This window comes from Crinia signifera, chromosome 3, assembly GCF_055691185.1.
Source record: "Crinia signifera chromosome 3, ASM5569118v1, whole genome shotgun sequence".
Lineage (NCBI taxonomy): Eukaryota > Metazoa > Chordata > Amphibia > Anura > Myobatrachidae > Crinia > Crinia signifera.
In genome coordinates this window covers 221,839,619-221,851,684 of record NC_139219.1, presented here as the reverse complement: position 1 = coordinate 221,851,684, position 12,066 = coordinate 221,839,619, and positions in this window count along the sequence as shown.

Below are 12,066 nucleotides of genomic sequence, written 5' to 3'. Positions count from 1 at the left end.
AGCGGCACGCGCACAGTTAAACAGAGCCTCTGGCAGGCTGCAAAGTTTCAGAGACAGACTGTGTGCGCGGCGGCGCCGTGAAACTACACAAGTACCAGAATAAGAAAGACAGGGCAGTACACCACTATCTGAAGAAGCTGATGATTCTGTAAAGAGGCAGATAAACTAGTCACATGTTATTGCCATCTACTTTGGAATACAAAAGGGTACCTCTATTGTGGATATGGAATTGAGAAGTAACCAAAGTATTAAGGGGCCATAGGCAAATCTAGGGGGTGGTCCGGGGGTGCACCGGACCACCCATTAGCCCATTTTGTAGCTGAGGGATGGGGCTGCCCTACCACGTGTCTCTAGCCCCCTGGGAACCGGAGATACTGGCAGGCAAAGCTGGAACATTTTCCCTATAGGATAACATGGGACCCGCTAATTCCAACCCCCACCCAGTTCAACGGCTGCCAGTTCCCCCTTCGGCATCACTGAAGCTCGAAGTTGATCTCAGTCGAACCCAAATCGCTGGGCCTTCAATCTGATACCAGGCTGGATCCATATGGCTTAATTGGTTCCAGGGATATTGAGGTTAAACCGTTTTTTTCATTTCTTAAATATAATTTCATGACTGTTTATGTTCTTTAAAGGCAGATTTCTCTGGAACCAAACAGCCCAGTTTCACTGGGTCAGTTGGTTCCGAAGATATAGCTGGTTGGTTAAAGGGGGGTAGGGAGAGGGGAGTGGTTGTCTCTCCCCCTCACACCAGAAAATGCAGGGACTAGGCTGGTGTATAAGGGGTCAGCCTGGGAATGTCCCTGCATGATCCTGGGACCATATTCCCGGGTAAATCCCTTCATTTTCTGTTGTGAAAGGGGTATTATTTCAAACAGCCGTGACCTGCAGTGCTCTGAATACAGCCTGGTAGCCCCCTGTTCTCTGCCCAGCTGTCAATGACTGTCACCCCTGCAGCTTCTGCTCCAATTCTTCTCCCCGCTTTCACCTCAGCCCGCCCCCCCCTTTAATCATGTGGTGCCGGCGCCTGGCATGCTCCCTTGACGTCACGCACAACAACAGCGCACACAATATTTCAAATGTCCACTCGGCTAGAGGGGACACCAGGAGGGCAGTGGGAGTGTGCTCTGTGCTGCGCTCTGCTCCTCTCCCCATAGAAGCAGCTGCACCGCTCTCCATCTCTCCCTGCAGCAGCAGCGAAGGCTCATATAAAAATTTACAGTAAGTGGCACTTTTGGGGGCATTGCTTAAGGGACGCTACAAGTGGCAGTATGTGGGGGCATTACGCATAATGTGTGCCTTAATGTGTAAGGGGCATTATGGTGTGCAGCATCATGTGTAAGCGGCATTATATGTGCAGCATCATGTGTAAGGGACATTATGTGTGCAGCATCATGGGTAATGGGTACTATGGTGTGCGGCATCATGTGTAATGGGTACTATGGTGCGCGGCATCATGTGTAATGGGTACTATGGTGTGCCGCATCATGTGTAATGGGTACTATGGTGCCATCAAGCAAGAATCCCCTAGCAATGAGCACGTAGGTAAGCAGCACTTACAGTATGTGGCAAATATGTAATGGGCATTACGGTTTGTTATATAGTATGTAATGGGCATCATGATGTGTGACACAATGTGTAATGGGCATTATGGTGTGTGGCCTTATGTGTAATTGGCATTACGGCATATGACTTTATGTGTAATGGGTATTATGGAGTTCGCTGAAATGTGTCATGAGCATTACTGTGTATGGTCTAAAGTGTAATACCACACCCCTTTTTGTGATGCCACGCCTCCTTCCCATAAGTCCATCCCCCCTTTTTGATGCGCGGCTACGCCGCGCAAAGGTCTCCCTGCTATTATGTCTAGGTCAGGGACAGCCCATTACCATAATTCTAGATTGGCCTATTTAAAGGGGCAGATTTATTAAGCTCAGTGAAGTGAAAAACTGTCTGTTTTTTATTTCAATGCAGTTTTTGTCCCTTCACAACAATTAACCTGTTTTAACCCATAGAAAACAGTGGATGAAAAAAAACAGGTCTGAAACGGGTAGGACCCTACTTTATTACCGTTTAGAAATACCAGTTCAATAGAACCGGTAAATTCACTCTGCACCTTTCAGACTGCACAAATTACCGTTTTGAAACGGTAAGAAAACGGAAAAATACCGGGTAAAAAGTGCGGTCTGAAAGGGGCATAAGATTCCATACTAACAAACTGGATTATAAGGCTACTAGCAAAAACTTAAATGTAAGTGTAAGTTGAAACATAATAATTGCATTGTAGGAGTCTGTAACATTGTTTTTAAAAATATGGCAGTGGTTTATATTGGTGTTTAATATATAAAATGGTTTTAAGTGGAAATCATTACCATACTGTAGTTTAATAACTAGTTCATCTTTCATGTGCCTTCCACAACAAGAGTAGCTGCACAGAAATGATAGCTGGCAAGGGTGCCGGACGGCTCCCCGACAGTCGGGATTCCGACAGTCATTCCTCTGACGTTGGAATCCCGACTGCTCCCTCGTGGGGGTCCACGACCCCCATAGAGGGAGAATAAAATAGGTGATGAGCGCAGCTCGCCACCGTGCCCGCAGCGTGGCGAGCGCAGCGAGCCCGCAAGGGGCTTCATTGCGCTCCTCACGCTGTGCAGTCGGGATTCCGACGTCTGACTAATGACTGTCGGAATCCCGACTGTCGGGCTACTATACCACACCCAGCTGGCAATGGTTGCTTTAATTTAACTTGCTAACAATGCTCCTACAGGTATATAGCAGTCGGTATGAGTAACTGCAATCTCTCCAACAACCACTACAATAGTTATTCCATTATCATATTTATCACTTGTTTAACACCCTTCAAATTGGAAGCTTATACTGTATGTACAGAATCGCCGGTACTTATGTATTATCTGGGCTCCCATGTTAAATGCACCCCATTTTTTCATACCCCTACTATCCAACTACGCATGGAGTTGATTTTATATAGTGTAGCGAGCCACCGTGCCCGAAGCGTGGCGAGCGCAGCGAGCCCCGCACGGGGACGCGGTCTCATAAGAAAAACGGGAGCCCGGATACTACATAAGTACCGAATCGCCTTTACCTGTTTTAGGATAGTATATGGTATTTGAATAAAGATCACTTAATGAAGAGCTCTATGTAATATGATGGAGGTTTATAAATGAAAGATACGAAAAATAAACATACATATACAGATATCTCTTTTCTGCATGCTATATTACCTGGGCTGTTTTTAGTAAATGCTATTTTTTTGGATTTCAAATAACCAACTTTTTGCAATTTGTTCAATCATCTGGTTGATATACGGTATGGTACACCAGGAAATATCAGTCAAAAATATATTTATATTGCTTACATTTTTCTAGCAGTTTGACGTCACTTGCTATCAGTTGTATATAGTACTTCACTACACCATAAAATAAATAGTGGTTATCTGTTTTATAACACATGATAATAATTACCTATACTCACACTTTTGTCCAACATAAAAAAAAAACATTTATATAAAATACAGCATTCCTGTTTATTTTTCGATTGCTTTAAGACACAGGTCTTTAACCTGTGGCCCTCCAGATGTTGTGGAACTACATGTCCCAGAATGCCCTGAGTTTTTTTTGGCATGCTCTTATTGGAAAAAATGTGGCAATGCATGTTGGAACATGTAGTTTCACAACATCTGGAGGGCCACAGGTTGAAGACCCATGCTTTAAGACATATTAAAAGAAAAGTCAACAATCAACAGAGTACAGGTCCAAAGATCCTTAATTGTGTTGCTTGCCTCACAGACTCATTAACTTGTCCTTTATTGGCCAGAAAATGATATGGTTATATTGTAAATCCCCAGGAAATCACATTGTATGATTTTTAAGCAATTTATTTGTATATTCGGAAAATAAATATTTGGACACCTACCAACCAGCAAGATGTCTGGCTCTCAGAGACTGTTACTTCTAGCTCTTCTATCCTGAACTCGTTACCTCTATTAATGGCACCTGTTTGAAATGGTTATCTGTATAAAAGACACCTGTCCACACCTTCAAACAGTAAGACTGCAACCTCTCCACCATGGCTAAGACCAGAGAACTGTATAAGGACATCAGGGACAAAATTGTAGAGCTGTACAAGGCTGGGATGAGCAACTCAACAATATGCAAGCAGCTTGGTGAGAAGAGATTGACTATTGGCGCAATTATTAGAAAATTGAAGAAATACAAGTTTACTGACAATCTCCCTTGACCTGGGACTCCATGCTCCAAGATCTAACCTTGTGGTGTATCAATGATCTTAAGAACGGTGAGGAATCAGCCCAGAACTACATGGGGGGACCTGGTCAATGACCTCAAGAGAGTTCAGACCAGAGTAATAAAGGTTACCATTAGTAACACACTATGTCGTCAAGGATTCATGAATGGAGACATGTATCATGAGATTTTGGCCAAAACCCTCCTTCCCTCAGTAAGAGCATTGAAGGTGGAAAGTGGATGGGTCTTCCAGCATGACAATGACCCCAAACACACCACCCAGGCAACTAAGGAGCGTTTCAAGTTCCTGGAGTTGCCTAGCCAGTCTCCAGACCTCAACCCAATTGAAAATCTGTGGATTTGAAGTTGAAAGTCTGTGTTGCCCGGGAACAGTCCCAAAACATGACAGATCTAGAGAAGATCTTCATGGAAGAGTGGGACAAAATACCTTCTACAGTGTGTGCACACCTGGTCAAGAACTACAGGAAACGTTTGACCTCTGTAATTTCCAACCAAAGTTACAGTATATTACAAAGTATTGAGTTTAACTTTTTGATTGTACAAATATTAATTTACCACAAGAATATACAAATAAATTGTTAAAAAAATTATACAATGTGATTTCCTGTTTTTTTTCTCTCCACATTTTGTCTATCACAGTTGAAGTGTACCTATGATGGAAATTACAGATAGCCACCGGAAATTGGACAGCCACCGATTGTGGGTCGACTTGCACAATCGGTCGCTGTCCAAATACTTTTTAGCCCCACTACATATATATATATATATATATATATATATATATATATAATACAGCAGGTAGGGCGGCACTCACGGCAAAATAAGGCTCTCAAGGCGGAGATACGATCAACGTTTCGAAGTTTATTGTGGAAACCTCGTCATCAGGATACAATACAATAAGAAATAATGACAGTTTATATACATACCACAGACCAGTGGGAAGGACGCTGACTGCACGAGATCCGGGGTTACGTGACGTCATGACGTCATCATCCGGCTGCCGTTGTCATGGAAAAACCACGCCAATGACGCACAGACGATGCGTCTCCCGCCCTTCGCCCGGTCAGTGGTTCCACGTGACTGAGACGTCATCGTCAAAGCCCGGTTGCCATGACTACATGACAACAACGGCGCAGTGACGATACGCTCACCAGTGTCCCACCAAACCGCGTCAGTCAGTCACATAAATAAAAACAATCACCGTGTAAGTACAAAAATATGTGAGAAACAGCTTAATATGGCGCAAGGTATCATAAATATAGAAGTACTCTGCAAGAATACAAGAAAAGCGTTACAGACACATAACCGATGACACTCAAAAACCTATTAGGATATACATACATAAAAAGGAGAATTTCATTGTGCAAAACCATTTTAGCTCAAGTAAGTATATAATATATTATAGAGAAAAGGTCGCATAATTACAGTACAGAATTGAATATGAAGAATAATAATGTAACACAACTATTCATCACAAAAAACAATGCAGGCCATGTGATTCGTTAACATATAGACTATAAATTTAGTAGTACAAATACATTTTTGAGACCCCGCAATGGTTGCTATAGGTGCCTAGATTGCACAGCCTGTCGCTCCATGTCCACTGGTCCATTTTTCCTTCATCCCCATTCCGGGAAAAAGATTTTTATTAATCATAGAGTAACATGTACTACTAAATTTATAGTCTATATGTTAACCTGTCCCTGTTCTAGAAATTATGTGGGCAAAACTGAGAGAACTCTGAGAGAGAGACTGGCGGGTCACCGATCCTCTATAAAAGCTGCCTTTGAAAAAGGTGGCAGCGACCAGCCACTAGCATGGCATTTTTTTTAGGCTAAACATAGCGTTGCCTCACTCAAAAGTGTCATTATCGATCACATCCCCATCTCTTTGAGAAGGGGTGATCGATCACTTAAATTACTTAGATGCGAGGCTGGTTGGATCCAGAGACTAGGTACCCTATCACCCGGTGGTCTCAACGAATCACATGGCCTGCATTGTTTTTTGTGATGAATAGTTGTGTTACATTATTATTCTTCATATTCAATTCTGTACTGTAATTATGCGACCTTTTCTCTATAATATATTATATACTTACTTGAGCTAAAATGGTTTTGCACAATGAAATTCTCCTTTTTATGTATGTATATCCTAATAGGTTTTTGAGTGTCATCGGTTATGTGTCTGTAACGCTTTTCTTGTATTCTTGCAGAGTACTTCTATATTTATGATACCTTGCGCCATATTAAGCTGTTTCTCACATATTTTTGTACTTACACGGTGATTGTTTTTATTTATGTGACTGACTGACACGGTTTGGTGGGACACTGGTGAACATGTAGTCATGGCAACCGGGCTTTGACGATGACGTCTCAGTCACGTGGAACCACTGACCGGGCGAAGGGCGGGAGACGCATCGTCTGTGCGTCATTGGCGTGGTTTTTCCATGACAACGGCAGCCGGATGATGATGTCATGACGTCACGTAACCCCGGATCTCGTGCAGTCAGCGTCCTTCCCACTGGTCTGTGGTATGTATATAAACTGTCATTATTTCTTATTGTATTGTATCCTGATGACGAGGTTTCGACAATAAACTCCGAAACGTTGATCGTATCTCCGCCTTGAGAGCCTTATTTTTCCGTGAGTGCCGCCCTACCTGCTGTATTATTTTGGACCCCCCTGCTGGGAGAATCCAGGCGATGGCACCCCATGTGAGTTTGAACTGAGGTGTGCTCACCCAAACTGTGACTGTATATATATATATATATATATATAGGAGAATGGGGCAACAGGGCGGCACTCCAAGGCAGAGATTTATTCTGGTGCAAGGTCCATAATAGAAATGCAAATACACTTACCCCCCCAGGGTGAAGGAGTTCAGACCAGCACTCAATGTAGTAGTGAAGAAAAACGAGGGTTTATTTCAAGTACATCAGAAACAAACAGCAGCTGTCCCGACAGCTGTTTCTACTGGGCTTATGCCAGTTGTCATCAGGGGAACAGAAGCACACAGAATGAACAGTATATAAAGCAAAAAAAGCGCCAAACTGACATGCAAATGAGGTCCAATTAACCTATCAAGTCATTGATGACGGCCCTGGTACAGTGACCTATGTGTGGGCGTGTAATACTGTCCAACTGACAGCTGGGGTTCCCTGCGCGTCAGAGAGGAATGTCTCTGAGCGCCAGGACCCGCTAGCAGCTGTGTGCGAGCGGCTGGTTGCTGTGGTAACAGACGCACCAAGCAGCGGCAAGTGTGTATGGGGAAAGGAGTCCTGTGATATGTGCTGTATGCAGCGATGGCAGCAGCCTGCTGTCAATCGCTCCTGAGTAGCGGGGAGCAGCCTCCGGAGTGTGTCTGGCTCATATGCAAGCGGCATCACCATCAGTGATGTCCGCTTCCACGGAGCGGAAGGTGTCAGGTGGGCTGGTATGGTGTGTGTAAGCGCTGGGAGACACTGTGGCACAACGGGGCTTAAATGTCTTAAGCAGCAATATACACAACGGCATTGACATCAGCGTTGTCTGTACGCACGGAGCAGAGGATCTCCGGATGGCTAATGTGATGCTATGTGGCACATCAGCGCATGACATATAAAGCGAGCTGGATAACATGTATCCAAAAACGACACGTATAAAGCGAGTATCACAGTAGGAGAGCCACAGTCCATTGCATTGTACACCGATTGGATAACATGAATCCATGAAAACGAGCAAAATGAGCAGCGAGTGTGAAAGTAGGAGAGCTGCAGTATACAGTGAAGCACGGTCTACCCAAACAGATAGTAATGTGCAGGTGGTGGTAATAGGGGGCAGTACATGCAATATACAGTGACTGGGGTGTCTCATATCAGTGCCCATAGGTGAAATAAGGGCAAGATGACGTGTTCAATATATGGCTATAAAAAAGTGCATAAAGGTCATGCTGACAGCCCATAAAGCAGCCACAACTATAAGGTGTGGAGAGACTGGGTGAGTTAATTCAATACCAGTCCAAAATCCCAAGGAAAGACATAAAGCTAAATGGTGTCATGCGCAAAGAGCGAAGCCCATCAGGGCCAGAGCGCCAGCCACACACGGAGGTGCTGATGCTGGTGTACAACAATAAACAGCAAACAGGATAATGAAAAATAACATGATAGGAGAAAAGGAAAAAACATTAGAAAAAGCACACTAAAGAAAACAACTCATTCTAAAATCTTCATTAAGTCCCAGTGGGGACATGCAGTTCAGTCTAAAGATCCACTGTAGTTCTCTTTGGAGTAGTAGTCTGTCTCTGTCACCACCTCTTCTGAGGGGTGGTATGTGATCTATGATGAAGCATCTGAGTTGCGTGACAGTGTGAGCTTTGGAGAGAAAATGTCTTGCCACAGGGAGGTTTTTCAGATCATTTTGTGCATCCTGCGTAATGTAGCATTTCTTAATGGAGGAGCGATGTTGACCCAAGCGTTCTTTAAGCATTCTGGTAGTTTTGCCCACATAGAGGAAATTGCAAGGACATTGGAGGGCATAAATCACATAGCGACTGTTACAGTCCAACCGGTGTTTAATGGAGTATTTGGTCCCGTCTTGAGGGTTAGTAAAGTGTGAGCCAGTTTGTATGAAGTTACAATTTGTGCATCCAGCACATTTGAACGTGCCTTTTTTGCGGCTGAGCCAATGGGTTTTGCTCGCCGGGGCTGGTCCAGGTGCTGTCTTCACAAGAAGATCCCTGAGGTTGGGTCCCCTACGGTATGCAAACCTGGGTGGTTGTGATAGTTCAGTGGAGAGTACGGGGTCACTGGCAATCAGGTGCCAGTGTTCATTTACCTTGCTGCGTATCTGGTTGGAGGCCACCGTGAATGTGCTGCAGAAGTTCAAAGTCTTGGACTTCTCAGGTATAGGTTGCTCTTTGGTCTGTAGAAGGGTTGACCTTTGTAGTGTTGTGACCCTCTGGGTTGCCAAGTCCACTTCATGCTTGCTGTAGCCCCTTTCAAGGAACCTCTCTCCCATCCGTGTTAGAGCCTCCTCACAGTCGTCCTCGTCTGAGGTGATACGTCTGACTCTCAGCAATTGGGAATATGGGAGCCCTTTCTTGAGGGGTGCTGGATGGAAGCTGTTAGCGTGGAGTAGAGTGTTTTTATCGGACTCCTTGGCATAAATTGTGGACTTGATTGCAGTACCAACAAGGGTGATGGTGACATCAAGGTAGTTGATGAACTTGTCGCTCAAGTTCATGGTGAATTTAATGGTACAGGGGAGCGAGTTAAGATAATCAAAGAATTGTAGCAAGCGGGGCTCACCTCCTGTCCAGAGCAGAAACAAGTCATCAATATATCTGACAAAAAAGAGAATGTCATCCTTGTACTGGGGGTTCCCCGTGATGTGTTCAGATTCAAAGGCCCCCATCACAATGTTAGCATATGATGGGGCCATGTTGGAACCCATGGCCGTCCCCTGTTTTTGTCGGTAGAAACAGTTCTCAAATAAAAAATAATTTTTGGTCAAAATGGTTTCAATCAGAGTGAGCAGATATTCAACCGGTGGTCCACAATAATGTGGATTGTTGATTAATGCAGCACGGCAGGAGTCCAGTCCCAGTTGATGGGGGATGTTGGTATAAAGACTGCATACATCCCATGTTACCAGTAGAGTCCCTGGTGGTATGTCTTTCAGTGCCCCAATTTTTCTGAGGAAGTCACTGGTGTCTGAAATAAAGGATGGAATCTGCTTCACCACCGGTTGTAGGTGGAAATCCACCAGTTGCGATAGCGGCTGACACAGAGAGTCCCTTGCTGAAATAATCGGCCTGCCGGGCGGTGACGTCATGGATTTATGGACCTTCGGCAGGGTATAAAGGAATGGAATCTTGGGGTGTGTCTGTCTCAGAAAATCTGCTGTTTCCTTGTTGATAAATGAGTTGTTGAAGCCAATTTGTATTATTTGGTCGATGAGTTTCTTGAACTGCCAGGTAGGGTCATGCCCAAGCGCTTCATAGCACGTTGCATCCGACAGTTGGGTACCAGCCTCATGGGTGTAATAATCACGGTTAAGGAGTACAATACCTCCCCCCTTGTCAGCTGGCCTGATAATCAGGTTGGAGTCCCTGGACAGCGATTTGATGGCTTCCTTCTCTGCTCTAGAGATGTTGTGGAACGAAATCTTTTGTTCCTTGATGTGCGGGTTGGTATCCCTTTTCAGCAGTCTGGTAAATGTGTTGATGGAGGCATTTGTTGTGGGGGGGTCAAATGTGCTTTTGCATTTTAAATTGTAAGATGTATCAGACTGGAGAGTAGTGTTGACTGATGGTTGCTATGGTGATGCCGCTTGCATATGAGCCAGACACACTCCGGAGGCTGCTCCCCGCTACTCAGGAGCGATTGACAGCAGGCTGCTGCCATCGCTGCATACAGCACATATCACAGGACTCCTTTCCCCATACACACTTGCCGCTGCTTGGTGCGTCTGTTACCACAGCAACCAGCCGCTCGCACACAGCTGCTAGCGGGTCCTGGCGCTCAGAGACATTCCTCTCTGACGCGCAGGGAACCCCAGCTGTCAGTTGGACAGTATTACACGCCCACACATAGGTCACTGTACCAGGGCCGTCATCAATGACTTGATAGGTTAATTGGACCTCATTTGCATGTCAGTTTGGCGCTTTTTTTGCTTTATATACTGTTCATTCTGTGTGCTTCTGTTCCCCTGATGACAACTGGCATAAGCCCAGTAGAAACAGCTGTCGGGACAGCTGCTGTTTGTTTCTGATGTACTTGAAATAAACCCTCGTTTTTCTTCACTACTACATTGAGTGCTGGTCTGAACTCCTTCACCCTGGGGGGGTAAGTGTATTTATATATATATATATATATATATATATATATATATATATATATATATATATATGTAGTGGGGCTAAAAAGTATTTTAAGTGATATTCTGTTATGCAAAGCTGTATTAAATGTACATATATATATATATATATATATATATATATATATATAAATGTACATTTAATACAGCTATGCATAACAGAATATCACTTAAATGTGCTCTTTAGTTGAAAGAGCAGTATAGAATAGAAGATTGATACATTCTTCAAACAGATTAAGGGGTAGGTGCACCATAAATTCCAACAAACATATGGATGACGATTCTATTTCCCTCAGAATAGGATGAATTTGGCCCCGTTCTGAAGGTTGGGGCCATGCCTTGCTGTCTCTCTGCCTCCGTGAAGTGATATACAGCATACATTCCCCTCTGCTCTGCTCAGAGCAGTGACGTGCAGGCAGGGCCGGCGCCACCACTGGGCAGCTTTTGGCATTTGCCTAGGGCCACTGGAGGGTGGCACTTGGGAGCCCCCTCATGGAGCCAGTTGAGAGGTAGTGCCGTAGCGGTGCCTGCACCATCCCCACCCCCCATGGAGCCAGGTGAGCGCAGCGGCGCCTACACCGTCCCCAACCCCTTTGGGAGCCTGGTGAGCGCAACGGCGCCCGCACTACCCCCACACCCTGCCCCTCGTGGTGTGACTCGGCAGCGGCGCCCGTATCCCCTCCACTGCCCCGTCCTCCACCGCAACCCTCCACCTCTCCCCACCTCTTGTGGAGCGACTCAGCGGCAGTATCACCCCCAGCGGAGCAGGTGAGTGGTGGGCAGCGGGGTGCTCCCCCCCCCCCTGCCTGGGGTGCTGGTCTCAACTGGCCCCCATAGCGGGACACTGACAGCCACGGGACAGCTCTACAAAAATCGGGCCAATTGGCAAGTATGCTAAAACAAGTGAGCCTGGGAGGTTGCAATCAACC